Source organism: Mercenaria mercenaria, chromosome 9, assembly GCF_021730395.1.
Source record: "Mercenaria mercenaria strain notata chromosome 9, MADL_Memer_1, whole genome shotgun sequence".
Taxonomy (NCBI): domain Eukaryota; kingdom Metazoa; phylum Mollusca; class Bivalvia; order Venerida; family Veneridae; genus Mercenaria; species Mercenaria mercenaria.
Window position 1 is genome coordinate 4789173 of NC_069369.1, and position 17127 is coordinate 4806299.

Below are 17127 nucleotides of genomic sequence, written 5' to 3' on the forward strand. Positions count from 1 at the left end.
GCACGGCTGAACTGTGTTAAAATGTGGGTGAATTGGGTTTAATGATTTATTTTTGGGTCCTAGAGCTAAAATTAAAAAAAATCCCATACTACTAGGGAGTAGTTATAGTAGTATGGGATTTTTTTTTAACCTAGACTAGGGAGTAGTTATAGTAGTATGGGATTTTTTTTTATTTTAGCTCTAGGACCCAAAAATAAGTCATTAAACCCAATTCACCCACATTTTAACACAGTTCAGCCATGTCGGACCCCTTTGATGTGGACGAGTCGCTTTAAGGGAGACTTTTCGGAAATTATTTTTTTGTCAAAAAATTATTACAAATAAGGGGATATGCCTTTAGAGCATCAGTAAGTTGATTTCTAACATCACTGGCCATGTTTAAAGCATAAAAAAAGCAGTTTTGCATCTTTTTGTTAAAAAGTTGAAAAAAATATTCTCTAAGGCCATAAAAACATTTAGGGTCGGGTCAAAAATTTAGGGTAGGTCGGGATACCGGAAACAAACAATTTTTTTTTTACGCCTTCTAAAATGTTTGAAAAAGTAACTGAATTAGGTTACATAACTTAAAACAGTTACACCCCTGACTGATCAATGGACATTTAGAATTACAAATGTTATCATCTTTTATAATATGTACTTTTTTGCACAAGACTATGTCACTCAAACTCCACATCATTTAAAAACTTTCTCAACGATTCGAGCCCTCTTTTTGTAGGTCAAAAAGTGTTAATGTTTGCACAGTCTATATCCATAAAGAATATTTCTATCAAGATTGAATTCATGTTCACTCGTTACAACAGTAGAATTATGCTCAGTATGCTTTTAATTTGAAATTTGAGCTCACAAATTATATTACCCACTGTGTAATTTCCTTTTGAAATAAGCAATTTATGATGCAAAATATTAAAACATTACGTATTTACTCATTTTTTTAGTGGTTTCATGGCCAATACTTTCCAAGGCATTTTAAAATGTAAATGACACAAGTTTCTGATGGAAGACCATGCTACATGAGCATGAATTTTACTAAAACACAAGGGCTCGAATCAATGAGAATGTTTGAATCAATATTCTTAAGCCTTTTTGATATATGTGAATAGGATTTATAAAAGACTGTTTCAATAAATGTTAGTACCATAAATTTATTCTATTAAGGAAAACTGGCTGTACATATTAAGTTATGTTTTACATAATACCCGTGAAGTTGTCCGTTTGTATCTCTTACATTTCGTTTCGTTTCGATATAAGAGATACTAAATGGAGGAAAAGCGATGTAAATATGTGTTGTATTTATACTAGTCATGCAATTAAACATATGCTGTAAAAGTCTCTTTAGAATACGTTTGTCTGAATCTCTTATATTTCGTTTCGGTAAAAGGGATATCAGAATGGCGGAGACCTAATGTTTGACTTGTATGAAATTTAGGTGTCGTTTTTTTTTTGTTATGATTTTTAAATATATTTTTTTTTTTTTGGTATGAATATTTATAAGATTTGCATGACAACTCATTTTTTTCAGAATTGTTGCTGTGTATAGTCGTTGATTGATTTATATGTATATTTATATATATGTATGTATATATATATATATATATATTTTTTTTTTTTTTTTTTTTATTAAATTAACAAGATTTAATTCTTGATTAAAAGTTGCAATTATGTATATGTACATACGTAGAATTTAGTAGCCAAAGATCAGTTATTTTGCTAATATGTTTATATGTGTTTACTTGGATATAATCAGTATTGTCTGAAATTGTATTTATATTGTAATCTTCATATATATATGGAGGATATTAAATAAATAATAATAATAATGTGGTTAGAATGTCCCCCTACAGATCATGGGGTCCTGGATTCGAGCTCCAGTATCGATCATGGTATTCTCTCCCAGAAAACCATTAAAAATACATTGTACATGCACCAAACAACATTCTTAACAGATTTCATTGGTGATTTCTTAACAGAAATATGCAGAATAAGGAACAGAAATATGCAGAATAACTTCAATTAGGGCGCGACAGGTCAGCTACATCAAACAGTTATCCCGCTGTCACGTCCTATTAAGACTATTATCCAATGTATTAAACAGAAAAAGGATAATCCTATATCGTACATCAGTTGCCTTGGAAATGTTGCCAGAATTTTCAAGAAATGTTTCAACTTTCTCTTTGAAATTCAATGAAAAGCAAATTAAACGAATAAAACTTGCAAAATATATTTGATCATTAAAACAGTTTTATAGGAAATGGTCAATGTAAAAACTAGTTTTACCTTCTGTCATTTTTATTTAACTTGTTTTCTCTTAAAACCTTGATTTTTTCTTAAAAATTTCTTTCGTGAAACCGAAAGTAGATGCTGGACTTCCAACGCTATTGATACGCATGCGCAATATGACGCATTTTAGGGTTATAGACCACTGTTTTGTGTGACAGAGCAGACACGGGGCAAGAGACAGATTTTGAATTTAAATGAAACCAAAAAATGCGCCAACTTTTATGATTAATTACAATTATTTAATATATATTAAACGTTATAAAAATGATTCTAGAATAAAAACATTAATGATTCGAACTTTTCAAAGAATATGCCTTGAATCGGTCTTTTATCAAACATCAGTACATGATAAAGTTTAATATTTAACTAAAAAGCATGTGACGGGTATCAAAAATCTTTCAAAATAAACCCGAATGGACAAAATCATTAATAAATAAACATTTATTTCTTGGAGATATCTACTCTTTATTTCAGTCGTTCGTGTAAAGTTATAATCTTGTATACAGAAATAACTTTTAATAAACTTCTCTCAATTTTATTCATTTATGTTAAATCTAATTGATCAGGGTTGTGCATCTTACAAAAATGCTACGCAAATTTCCCGTGTGCTCGCCGAATTTCAATCTCGTATAAATACGTTTTGCGTGAACATATTTTATTTTCCTATTGTAAATTAATTATTTATGTTATATACGAATGAATTCTGCCATAAACCATACAAAAATACCATTTATTTTTTTTTTAAAATACGGCTGCATTTCGGTTATGGAAATTTCTCGTAGACTCACCGAATTTCAATCTCATGTAAAACTGTTTTGCGCAAATGTATTTTATTTTCCTTTCGTATATTAATTATCTATGTTATATATGATTGAATTCTGTCAAAAATACCATAAATTACAGAAATACAGGTGTATTCAGGTTATGGAAAGTGTATTCCGGTTTATAGGTGGATTCCTGTTATACATGACGTGACCGTGTTTAATTAAAGAATAATATACTACAGGTTAGCAAATTAATCCATGATTTATATTTTAACACTAAGGTCTATTTCTGTCAATCAAAAGGTGTTGATTAAATCACAACACCCGTGAAGAGTTTAAAATAATGACTTACAATGAAACTAATGACTTTGTCTCAAATAGTAATATAATAACTAACATTAATATAGAAAAAAAGTTTAATCATTAAGAAGTCACAGAACAAATTGAAGTTTAAAAAGATCCATTGATTAAGTAGACTATATTACCCTAAATTCAGGGTACCATAATTTCTAGAATTATGGTCAGTAAAGTAACAGCTATCTTCATAAATGCCCTAACAATCTAAAAGAAATGATAATAAAAATAAATTAAGTCTCAAATAACAAAATATTTCACAATATCTTTACTACTGTATATAAACATTGGGGATAGAAAGTCTAGGGTTTGTAAAAATGGGGGTAAAAAGTCTTGGGAGGAAAAGTCCTTGGGTGAAAAGGCATGCAGACACTAAATAGAAAAATGGCGCGAAAAAGTTTTTTTTTGCTCTGTAAAGCTATTTTCCTTATTTTCTTTGCAATTTTTTTGCTAAAATCACATGGCAGATCTATGCTTGACATGTAGGTAGCATTTTGATAATGCAGTAATAGTGTAATATCTCTATCGCCAATCATGTACTAGTAGGCGTGGCTTAAATGTAATGCATGCATGCCACTGACCAGAGTTAGTGAGTTCGATGGTGGTCATGAAATGCGGTACTAGAAACAATGTAAATAAACCAGTATAAACCAACTATGTGGTCTTCCTATATCTTGGAGTAAAAACATAACACCCCGATACATTACATTGGCGACGAGGATGAAGGATTTAACTGTGTTAAAAACAACAAAAAGACAAAATGGAATTAACAACATAAAACAATAAAAAATTAATACTAGTGAAGCAGGACTATCAATGATTTTCAAAGACAATCATGGCTGCAAAACTTGATGTGTCAACAGCACCACAGTTTCATAGTTACAGGACAACACACAAATTTGGCAAAACAATGGGAACAATATATCAAACGTTTTAATTATTTAATCAGTGCCGCAAATATAACCAAAGATGAACAGAAACGTAATTTACTGTTACACGTATCGGGAGAACAAATTCAGGAAATATTCGAAACATTGCCAGAAACAGGAACATCATACAACGATGCAGTTACGTCACTTAACCAATATTTTGCACCAAAGAACAATGTGGCGTATGAGAGACATGTTCCGTCAAGCGGGACAAGAACAAAATGAAACAATTGATAATTTCGTGGTGAGGCTGTCGAAATTGGCAATATCGTGCAAATTTCCAGAGACCCAGAAAAATGACATGATTCGCGATCAAATAATTGAAAAATGCTCAAGTAGTGCATTGCGTCGAAAACTATTACAAGAAACAGAACTGACCTTAGAAAAAGTCCAAACAATTGCAAGAACATTTGAACTGCCGGCATAACATACAGAAAAAATGACAGAAAACAACAACTTCGCAGTAAACAACATCCAAACGCAAACAAGACGGAACTCAGAATACAGTTCTGTCAAACCAAACAGACAAAATATCAAACCAAGTAGACAGACAGACATTTGAAAAAACAATATAGTGCACAAACAGCAGTTTGCTATCGTTGCGGAAACAAGGGGCACTATGGGAAAGATTGTCGGAAATCGCGAAATGTTACGTGTTCTGCCTGTACCAAAATCGGACACTTCGCTAAAATGTGTAAAACTAAAAGTGTAAATAGTCTGGGAAATCACAGGATACAGGAAAAACAATTATATAGTGCACACACAGCAATTAGCTATCGTTGTGGAAACAAGGGACATTATGGAAAAGAATGTCGGAAATCGCGAAATATTACGTGTTTAGCCTTTGTTAACACTTTAAAACTATTTTATATTGTACGAATTGTATGTTTGCCATATTCATAATTGTATATTGCCAAAGGCAGATAACTGCCGATTTGCAAATAAACTTGACTTTGACTTTGACTTGTCTTGTTATTAATGTGTAAAAGTTGTCTGTAACATCTGTCCCCGTAACATCCATCATAATCTAAGCATGGCAGCTAATAAATTGTATATCTACTTTATTTCAAAGGCTAAATTAACTTTGTTTAACTTATGTTTACAAAACCAAGAGAAAATACATCAAAATGATAACTTTTTTGTGGTCATAATGTCTCATTAAAAAATAATTAGCAATTTAAAATCAAATTTAAAAAATACATTTTTAGGGGGTGGGGTTTTTATTTACTTCGACAGGTAGCTCCTCCCCCTCCTTTGGTGAGATATGACCCATTTGTCTAATCAAAGATTTTAATATTGTTTTTACAGGAGCAAGGTCAGGGTCCATTTATTGTTAACCATAATCCAATTAGGTAACAAGAAATATCTTTAAAAATGATGGTCGGCGAATTGTAATAAGGAAAGAAGTTTATGAATTTTTATGCCCCCGAAGGGAGGCATATAGTTTTTGAACCGTCTGTCGGTCTGTCGGTCTGTCAGTCTGTCGGTCTGTCCGCAATTTTCGTGTCCGGTCCATATCTTTGTCATCGATGGATGGATTTTCAAATAACTTGGCATGAATGTGTACCACAGTAAGACGACGTGCAGTGCGCAAGACCCAGGTCCGTAGCTCAAAGGTCAAGGTCACACTTAGACATTAAAGGATAGTGCATTGATGGGCGTGTCCGTTCCATATCTTTGTCATCGATGGATGGATTTTCAAATAACTTGGCATGAATGTGTACCACAGTAAGACGACGTGCAGTGCGCAAGACCCAGGTCCGTAGCTCAAAGGTCAAGGTCACACTTAGACGTTAAAGGATAGTGCATTGATGGGCGTGTCCGGTCCATATCTTTGTCATCGATGGATGGATTTTCAAATAACTTGGCATAAATGTGTACCACAGTAAGACGACATGTCATGCGCAAGACCCAGGTTCGTAGCTCAAAGGTCAAGGTCACACTTAGATGTTAAAGGATAGTGCATTGATGGGCGTGTCCGGTCCATATCTTTGTCATCGATGGATGGATTTTCAAGTAACTTGGCATGAATGTGTACCACAGTAAGACGACGTGTCACACGCAAGACCCAGGTCCGTAGCTCAAAGGTCAAGGTCACACTTAGACGTTAAAGATCATTTTTCATGATAGTGCATTGATGGGGATGTCCGGTCCATATCTTTGTCATTCATGCATGGATTTTAAAATAACTATGCATGAATGTGTGACACAGTAAGACGATGTGTTTCAAATTGCAAAACTAAACACCACACTTTAACAATTTAAATGGTTCTCTTTTAATATTTCGCAAAGGTTTCGTAGGGTTGCAATTTTGTTTCGTTTATCCTTAGACGAATAATTACAGCAGTAGTTTGATGAAAATTCATTAAGCGGTTCATGAGAAGAGGTCATTAAACGTGTTTATATTTTTAGCTAAATTGGTCCCTATCCCCATTTGTAACAAAATAGCAGGAGACTTTACGATATTGTTACACATCGAGTTTGATAAAAATCCATTACATTTTAGTTTTTAATGCGAAGAAAGGCATATCTACTTTTAGCTATAGTGGTCCCTAATAGGGCCCAAGTTCCTATATAAATAAATTTGGAAGAGGACCTTATAATGATGCTCCAGACCAAGTATGACAAAGATCCACCTAGCTGTTCATGAGACGCTGTATAACGGCATTTCTAGTTTTAGCTCTAGCAGCCCCTAAAAGGGGTTAAATGTTCCAGCTGAACAAAGTTGGCTGCGGGCCTTATAAAGATGCTACAAATCAAGTTTGATTAGAATATATGAGAAAAATCAATTAAAGGATTTTTTTATTTATTATTTTTATTTATTTCTAAAATAGGCCAACTGATCCCGCTTTAACAAATGCATATTCGCTGCTATTCATGAATCTTTCGACAATGACGTCACACCTATAAAAAAGTGAAGGTCAAGCGAAACATACAATTGTAATTATTTCAATATTTCTGTTTCATAAGCAAAGTTTGACCGTAGTCATATCACATAGATAAACTGTATGCAGCGTACCTTCATTTGAGAGTAATGAGATTCAGTCATTATATAGCATATATATAATAAAACAGATTTCAACTGAGTTCAATATTTGCATATCATACTAAAGAAAAATATTCATATATAATAAATCAGTTAAATAATTTATAACAAATATATCAAAACAAACAAATACTCATTTTAATATGCAATCTGAATAAGTCACAAAAGCAAGAAACCTTTTCATATACAGACGACAACTGTAACCAGGAAAATCTTTTAAAAAGCACTTTTCTACATAAAAGACTCTTATCACACCCTTATTCATGTGATACGCAGACCGTATTCAGCTCTTTCTTTAATTTGATATATGTTGGTATTTGAACAGGTTTTTATCATACTTAATAAACTTACTTATCATTATGAGATATATCAATATTCTTGCTAAATATACTGAGCCAAAGTTAGCTTTAAAACTGTGAACAGCGTCGTTTAGGATAAACACTTTGTCTACATTTCACTCAGCGTAGCACAATCAACAGAGTGAAAGAAATTGACACTCTCGTCCAATCAGGCAGAGTGTTGCATAAATCTTCCATTTTGATAAATTATCTATAATGCGTTATCAAGAGGTTTGATTTGCAGACTGAAGTCACGTGGCATAGGTAACGAAAACGAATTTAGACGGCGTCGCCGAATAAAAAAGGTCATTTGACCTCAATTTTATGAGAGGGGATTAACTTGTTTACTAGTTCATGCCCCTGAAGTTTAATGTTTTTATAACTAATTGATAAGGTGTTTTTAACACCTATTAATCTGAAACTTTTTCTGCCCCGAGAAATTTGATTTTTTTTGCCTCATTAAGACTAAAATGTTAAAATTCATAGGAAATAATTGCATGGCTTTAACCTATTTAAGTATATAGATTTAATTGAAAAATACTTTGACATAGAAATAATGTAACATCTGTCCCTTTTTTGTAACATCCGTCCACTTATTTAATAGGCATATAATGAAGACATTTTATTGTAGTTTAAATTTCTTTTTTGTTTCTTAATTGATTATTTGCATGAACATACCGTTCGAAATCATACTATCTTTTTACACTTTTTTCATCAAGCTAAGAGCCTATAAATTCATATGTTTGAAAAAACAGTATTACTAAAGTTCTCAAACATTGACCAACAAGCTAAAAGAGAAAAAGAGATAAAAGAGACGCCAGAGAGAAAAACTGAAACGAAGTAAGATATTTTATTGAAATTTGAAAATTAACTTAATTTAGTAATATTTGTAATTGAATATAATATCAGAAATATTTCTGTTTTATTTGTTAAGGAGAACCCATATAACAACAAAAGTAAGAAATTGACATCTGAACAGCAGAAAACCTCTTCAGAATATAACATTTAATATGTGTATGTAACATCTGTCCCCTTGCTCGACTGCCCGAGGAAAAACTAAAAAAATAAATAATAATAACTAAAAAGTTATCTTTTCTTTACTTGAATGGCAATATAGACATACTACGGCCTTGAAATGTATCATCCCGTTGCTTTTCTGTTCAGTCTTATAACTCTATTTCTTTATTTTTTTAACTAAAACAAATTTTGTGCAAAATCTTTTTTTTTCTCTGAATATCGCATATTGCTGAAAATTGTAGGAAACAGAGTTAAAAAATATCAAGTGATTTAATTTCCTCGGCGTAGAAGTCAAAAATAATTTTAAAGGTAGTCAATTCTGACATTTTCGAAATATTTGCTTATTTAATTCATGAAAATAATTGAATACAGTGAATCGGAATTAAAAAGCACAGTACTGAAATAAATGCGAATTGATCAAGTTATAGTGATGATAGATTTTTTTTAATATTGAAAATTTATACTTTTACAACTTCAAATGCATAAAAATAAAATTCTTTATAAAAGAATGACATAGTGTCAGTTTTTCACACCTTAACACATTCTATGTTGTCTGCGTTTTCAAATACCCTTCTTTACCTATCTGGCCTGCATTAGAGAAAAACCCTTCTTTGTGTATATGGTCTGCAGTCACTCTATCTGTATGTGGTCTGCGTTTTACCCTGTCCCAAAAATATCGGACACTTCGCAAAAATGTGTAAAACAAAAGGAGTAAATAATCTTGGAAATCGGGAACAGTGCGACGAATATGAGCTATTCAACATGTCGGGCACAAGCACTCCCGCTGCTATGGATTTATGTATAAACGGTAAAATTACAAATATCTTAATCGATTCAGATAGCTCAATCAATGTTATAGATAAACAAACTTATGACAGCTTAATCAAGCCGAAACCAATCATTGAAAAGGCAAATGCAAAAATCTATCCATATGGCAGCAGGTCACCATTGAAAATTCTTGGGAAAACAAAGTTGCAGGTCCAGTTCAATAACACATTTCGTGAAACTGAGTTTCAACTCATAAATCAACCTGAACTAGGATGCTAATGGGATTATTACGCATCGGAATGTTAAACAATGTGCAGAGTTCAATAGTACCGGAACATCTCGGGTCAAACAAACACAGATAAAATCCTAAAGTAATTTCAGGACAGATTCAAGGGGATAGGAAAATTGAAAGATGTTCAATTTAAATCGATATCGATCAGTCGATCAATGCACACTGGTAACTTGGTTTTTTATTTTCTTATTGAATAATAGTTCTGTAGTATGCCTTATTGTTTTGCGCGACACGTGAGTACATTCTCTAACTCATCAGTTTTGTTTTTAAAATCCTTTCTGATTTTGAACGGTAATTTTCTCGAAGATTTAGCAGTTGGTTTGATAATAAAGTGCCAAAAACAGTTAAAGTCAAGAGACAAAGAGCGCAAACAAAAAAATCAATCAAAATGCTTACAAAACAAAAAACTGTAGAGTGACAATGCTTAATCTAGAACAAAAAAAATTTAATCTTAAAACAACAAAGGAATAAAACCTCTTCAGTGTGGGAAAACAAATCAATGGAAATAATTAGTCAAAAAGGGACATGTGTTGTCATAAAATCAGCGGATGGCACGGTTACCCGATGCCACGTATCTCATGTCAGACCGTTTTGTGAAAAACTTTATCATTTATTATGGCGGGAATCATCGCATGAACAGGCAAAATGACCGGTCAAACAGCAGAATGTTACAACGCAAAACCAATTTGCCGTCAAAATTTAAAGATTTTCATGTTCAAAGATATGGAAATAATTAAACTAATAGCCATTACACCAACGTATGGACATGCGAACCGAACTTTTGTGATCTTTACTTGTTAAAAGAAGGAAAATAAACAGATAACAAATCCAGAAATGTTTAAAGACAGACAGTTTATCAGTTTAATGTATTATGTTTACAGGACATTAACTCTAGAAGTGCAAAATTTATCAAAACCAGACACGGGATAATATCCAGAGAAACTTTATAAGACTCTTCAAGTGCACAATGTTTTAATTCATTATTATGGTTTACAATTACCTGCACTTTAATCAACTTGTTTGACCTTTGACCTACTGACCACAAAATCAATAGAGGTCATCTGCTAGTCATGATCAACCTCCCTATGAAGTTTCATGATCCTCTGCCCAAGCGTTCTCAAGTTATTGTCCGTAAAAGGTTTAAATGACCTTTGACCTTTGGAACTCGAAATCAATATGGGTCATCTAATTGACATGACCAACCTCCAGATTAAGTTTCCTGATCCTAGTCCCAAGCATTCTCCAGTTATTGTCCGAAACCCTTTTAAATGTTCCGGGTCACTGTGACCTTGACCTGTGATCTACTGATCTCAAAATCATTTGGGGTCATCTACTGGTCATAACCAACCTCCCTATCAATTTTCATGATCCTAGGCCCAAGCATTCTCAAGTTATCATCCGGAAACCGTTTAATTGTTCCAAGTCACTGTGACCTTGACATTTGACCTACTGACCTCAAAGTAGAACCTGACCTGCATTTCATGATGTTACACCTGTGTACCAAAATTTAAGATCCTAGGCCCAAGCATTCTCAATTATCATCCGGAAACCATTTAACTGTTCCGTGTCACTGTGACCTTGACTTTTGACCTACAGACCTCAAAGTCGAACTTGACCTGCATTTCATGATGTTACACCTGTGTACCAAAATTTATGATCCTAGGCCCAAGCGTTCTCAAGTTATCATCCGGAAACCATTTAACTGTTCTGAGTCCCTGTGACTTTGTCCTTTGACCTACAGACCTCAAATTCGAACTTGACCTGCATTTAATGATGTTACACCTTTGTACCAAAATGTATGATCCTAGGCCCAAGCATTCTCAAATTATCATCCGGAAACCATTTAACTGTTCCGAGTCCCTGTGACCTTGACCTTTGACCTACAGACCTCAAAGTAGAACTTGACCTGCATTTCATGATGATACACCTGTGTACCAAAATTTATGATCCTAGGCCCAAGCGTTCTCAAGTTATCATCCGGAAACCGTTTAACTGTTCAGGGTCACTGTGACCTTGACCTTTGACCTGCTAACCCCAAATTCGAACTTGACCTGTATATTCTGATGTTACACCTGTGTACCAAAAATTATTTAAATTAGTCAAGCCTTTCTTGAGTTATCATCCTGAAACCATGCAAAACCAACAGACCGACTGACCGACCGAACGACCACCAAGCTCACTCCTATATTCCCCCCCAAACTTCGTTTTGTGGAATATAAAAAACAAATGATAGTCATTTCATTTAAAACAAGAGAAGGATGTAATATCTCTATAGCCAATCATGTACTAGCAGGCGTGGCTTAAATGTAATGCATGCATGCCACTGACCAGAGTTAATGAGTTCGGTGGTAGTCATGAAATGCGGAACTAGAAACAATGTAAATAAACCAGTATAAACCAACTATGTTGTCTTCCTATATCTTGGAGTAAAAACGTAACACTCCGATACATTACAAACAGCATGACAAAACTTTTCATGGAAACTTAGATCATACACCACCAGTATAATTTGGGGTCTAATTTTTAGCTGATTTTGCTATTTTTCTTGCATCAAACATGGCCCCCACTTTTCTTTTGATACTTAGTTAGCACTGACAATATTCTTCAAGAAAACGTATTTTGATAAAACTAAATGGTTAATCTTTGGTACAAATAAACCACCATCTATGTTAAATTCAGTTTTTCAGGAAAATTTTGATAATACCTTAGATAAAGATTTTTGTAAATATGATAATGTAATGGTTATAGGTGATCTTAACTACAACATGTCAATAGATGAAAAATGTCAGACTCTAAAAAACTCTTGTGATATTTTTGACTTGGTGAACATCATATCAGAACCTACTTGTTTTTCAAACAAAGCTAATCCTACTCTCATTGATGTTATATTGACAAACAGTAAAAATCTTTTAGGTAATTCTTGTAACTTTGACTGCGGACTAAGTGACTGCCATAATTTTATTGGTATTAAATTTCAACAGGAGATCCAAAAGTAAAAAAAACGTGTTCCTACAGAAGTTTTAAGCATTTTAACGAAGAAAATTTTAATTCTGATCTTAAAGCCAATCTTTTAAAATTAGATACTTCTCAAGTGGATGTAAACAAAATGTACAGTGAATTCAGTGATATTTTTCTGGAAACTGCAAACTTACATGCTCCCATAAAAAAGAAGAGAGTAATACAAAGACCATCTCCTTTTATGAACAAAACATTAAAAAATGCAATTTACAAAAAGAGGATGTTATTAAATAAATATAACAAACACAAAACATCGAAAAACTGGGAAAACTTTAGAAAACAGAGAAACTTGGTAACTAGCATCAGGAGAAAATCCATGAATAAATATTTCATTGATCGTTGTGTGGGGGGCTGTAAATCTTCTGACTTTTGGTCTACTGTAAAACCTTTCTTAACGAATAAGGAAATGAAAACTCAAAAAGGTACTATTTAAGTGAGGGAGGTAATATAATTACAGACCAACAAGAAGTAGTAATATTTTAAATCAGTTTTTTGTAAATGTTGCCCAAAATATTGGAATGATACAATACCAGTAGATGAAAACACCCTAGTATAACAGCAATAAAATCAAATAATAATGTTCAGTCAGAACTTTGCTTCCATTCAGTTGAACCTTCTTTTGTAGATAAACAAATAGATAAACTAAGTATAAAAAAAGCCACTGGCATTGATGGTATCTCCCCAAAGTTGCTTAAGTTATCAAAGCAAACTGTCTCAAGCCATATTACCTCTATGGTAAATAAGTCCTTTGAAACATCAACATTCCCAGATAATTTAAAAATAGCACAAGTGACACCTTTACATAAGAAAAAGAGTACTTTAGACAAAGGAAATTATCGTCCAGTCAGTATACTACCTGCTATATCAAAAATCTTTGAAAGAGCAATAAATACACAGTTATCTCAGTTTTTTGACCAACATTTCAATACTTATCTCTCAGCATTTAGATCAGGTATGGCTGTCAGACAACCCTACTCAGGCTAATTGAGGACTGGAAACAAGCACTTGATGACAATAAATATATAGCATCAGTTCTAATGACCTTTCCAAAGCATTCGACTGTTTACCACATGATTTACTTATTCTTAAATTAAAAAGCTATGGTGTATCTGGTAATTCATTGAACTTGATTGTTAGCTATCTAAGTGAACGTAAACAGTGTATCAAATTAGGTCAGGTCAAAAGTGATTTTCAAGAAACATATAAAGGGGTTCCTCAATGCTCAGTATTAGGTCCTGTGCTTTTTAATATCTTTTTTAACGACATATTTCATTTTGTTCAAGATAGTCAACTTTATAATTATGCTGATAATAATACGTTATCCTTTGCAAATCATGACCTAGACACAGTTAAATCCACCTTAGAGCGTGACAGCACATTTTTGATAAAATGGTTTTCAAATAATAAAATGCAAGCCAATCCAGACAAATTTCAGGCAGTAGCTATAGGACCTAAAACTAAGAAATGTAATATTACTTTCGATTTGGCTGAAAATAAAATAAACTGTGATGATGAAGTAAATCTGTTAGGTGTTACTATTGATTTTAGGTTAAACTTTGAGACTCATATTTCAAATATTGTAAGAAAGCTTCCAGACAATTAAATGTTTTTAAAACGTTTTGGTAGGCATCTATGCAAATTAGGGAAACTAAATATGTATTATTCCTTCATTCTATCAAATTTCAACTTTTGTCCTTTAACATGGCATTTCTGTGGGAATTAAATACCAAAAAAGATAGAAAACATTCAGAAAAGGGCATTTAGATTCATCTACAACGACTATCATTCAGATTACGAAGAGCTATTAAGTAAATCCCAACTCCCAACTTTAAAAATTAGACGTCTAAGATATATGGCTATAGAAACTTTCAAGATTATTAACAAGCAGTCACCATCTTATCTTCATGTTTTAGTTAAAATAAAAAAGTAATTCTTATTCTTTTAGATATACCAACACTGCTGAAATTCCACAGGTAAGAAGCACAAGATATGGTCTCAAATCTTTCCGTTCCGCGGCACCCAGACTCTGGAACTCATTACCCCAACATTTCTGAGATGTTACGGGGCTAAATCAGTTCCGGAGGCTGATTAGCTCGTGGGACGGGCAGAATTGTAGATGCTCTTGTTGCTCTAATTAAATTATATTTGTTATTTTTCACTTCGCCCTCTGCAAACCAATATGGTTCTGTTCTTGTTTTTCCTAGTGTGCTTAATATTTTGCATGTGCTGTTTGCTTTGTTCTTGTTGCTCCCATATAATTTCTATTATGTTCACTATTGCTTTTTCCGCCCTCTGTCAAACATGTTGTGTTTAGTTTATTCAGTATTATTAATGTGCTGATTGCTTGTATTTAATTATGCACGTTTTAGTTGCTCAGTGTTTTGTTTTATTTTCGGTCTGTAGCATGTTTGTCTGCTCTTACGTAGTCCTTAAGTTTCTTTTATTGACTTCTGAAATACAGCTGTTAATCAGTCCATAACAAATCTGATTTGATCTGGTAGATGTCTTAACTTTTAAAACCATTTTCTAAACATCGCATTAGGGGGGTTCTTTTTCAGTTTCTTTTTGTTTTAAAACCCAAATTTTTCTTTTGCTATTTAACTAAGTTTTTAGGTTTTTTTTTTCCTAGGCCAAGATTAAAACAGAAAAAATTTGTATCATCGAGTTAGTTTAAACCAGTTTGTTTTGTAATTTTTAAAACCTCATGTTAAACTATTTAAAAATAAACTGAATTTTGGGGCTAATTGTTGTTAACTTCTTTTGTTAGGGAAAACCCATTTTTATTTTTGGTTTTTTTTAAAATGCTATTTGTTATTTATGTCGGTCAAGTACGGCTATTTACATAAAGTAATTCGCAGTCAGAAATTAACACCGACTATAAATAAATTTGGGGTATCTTAAATTTTTCATAGTATTATTAGAAAGTTACAAAGACCATTTAAAAATGGGTGCCCTTTTGGTTTTTGTGCTGGTAGGGGCCCATTGGAAATAGGGTTCAATTTTATATATGAATAAAGAACAACAACTAAATTTAAGTTTTTTTGTTTAATTAACCTCCTTCTAAAGATTGACATTTGGTAAAAATTGAAATCTTTTGTCCAAAGTGATGTGAGAACTGGGGGGTTTACTTATTATTTTAGAAATGACAATGTCTTTGCAGTGGGGTTGAGAGATGAGGTTGGGTCCACCAAAAACCGGTTTTCACTTTGTGGGTTTTTTTTTTTTGCCACTGATTCTTTCCAAGAGGTGTGACCATGTTTAACTTTTTATGTTAATTTGCAAGTGTGTGTTGATTGTCAAAACAGGGCAACGGTGTGGGTGTATGCTTATTATTTGGTCTTGTCTTATGTGTTGATCCTTCAAATAGTGTAGTGCGGTCTAGTCCAGTAGTCCTATAAGTGTAAATCTTTTCAGTGTTGTTGTAGTGCCCCTTTGCGTCCCTGGCGCGTTTTGAGAGGCTCACTTTTGCATTCGTGGCTAAATCGCATGTTTATTTTGGCAGATAAAAAGGGGGCGTAAGATTTAATTCACGACAGACAAATATAGAAGAAAGAGTAAACGCAGACGGGTAGTGAAACGACAGCATTACTATATATAAGAAACAAACGCTTTCTGATCAAATGCATTTTCAATGGAATAGTGTTAAAATCTGAAGTAAATTAAACATTTTGAATTGGATTTATTTAAAAAAAAAGGGGAATTTACAGCCTAAAAGTACAATATTTATTGGTATAACATCAATTACATTGGAATTTTTTTGGGCTTCTTAAAAAATTTTGTTACATGCCATTTGTTGTAGATTTTTTGAAAGTTTAAAATGAATTAAGTTAAGCGTTCAAAAATAAAAATATCAGCTTTCTTTAAGGTCTTTGCGTTCCTGTTGATAAATTGAACCGATCATTTTAAAATCAAGAAAATGTTATATTTTCTTTCCTGTTTCTGGCCTTTAATTAAAGGAAGAACAAACCATCTCTTTTCCAATCATAAAAACCAATCGGGTCGAATGTGTCTAGAAAAACTTGTTCCTAACCTATTTTTCATGAATTCATCACCAAAATTACAAAAAAATGAAAGAAATAGGCTTGTTTTCAAACTATTTTAAACGATCGTATCGTGAGAGCCCCCTTTCTTTTGAACAGTGAAGTTTTGCTAAGCTAAATTAAATGACAAGTTACTAATAATTTGTAAATGCATTTCTATTTTATTGTATTACTAAAGAAAAAAAGGATTATTTGGCTTAATAATTCTTTTATATTTGTACGCACTGTGCTTTTAAAATTATTATTTAAGTATCATGAAAAGATGATTTGGATAAAAATTGGTG

The 17127-nt window shown here is 32.7% G+C and overlaps 1 protein-coding gene across 1 annotated transcript in view; it reads right to left on the minus strand.

Moving 5' to 3' along the window:
• LOC123546390 (twitchin-like) overlaps window positions 1-2378 on the minus strand; it is an 87980-nt gene extending 85602 nt beyond the window's left edge. The window contains exon 1 of the mRNA XM_053551960.1: window positions 2275-2378. The gene's annotated coding sequence lies outside the window, so the exon portion shown is untranslated. The remainder of the gene's footprint in view (window positions 1-2274) is intronic.
• Between the last annotated feature and the right edge of the window lie 14749 nt (window positions 2379-17127).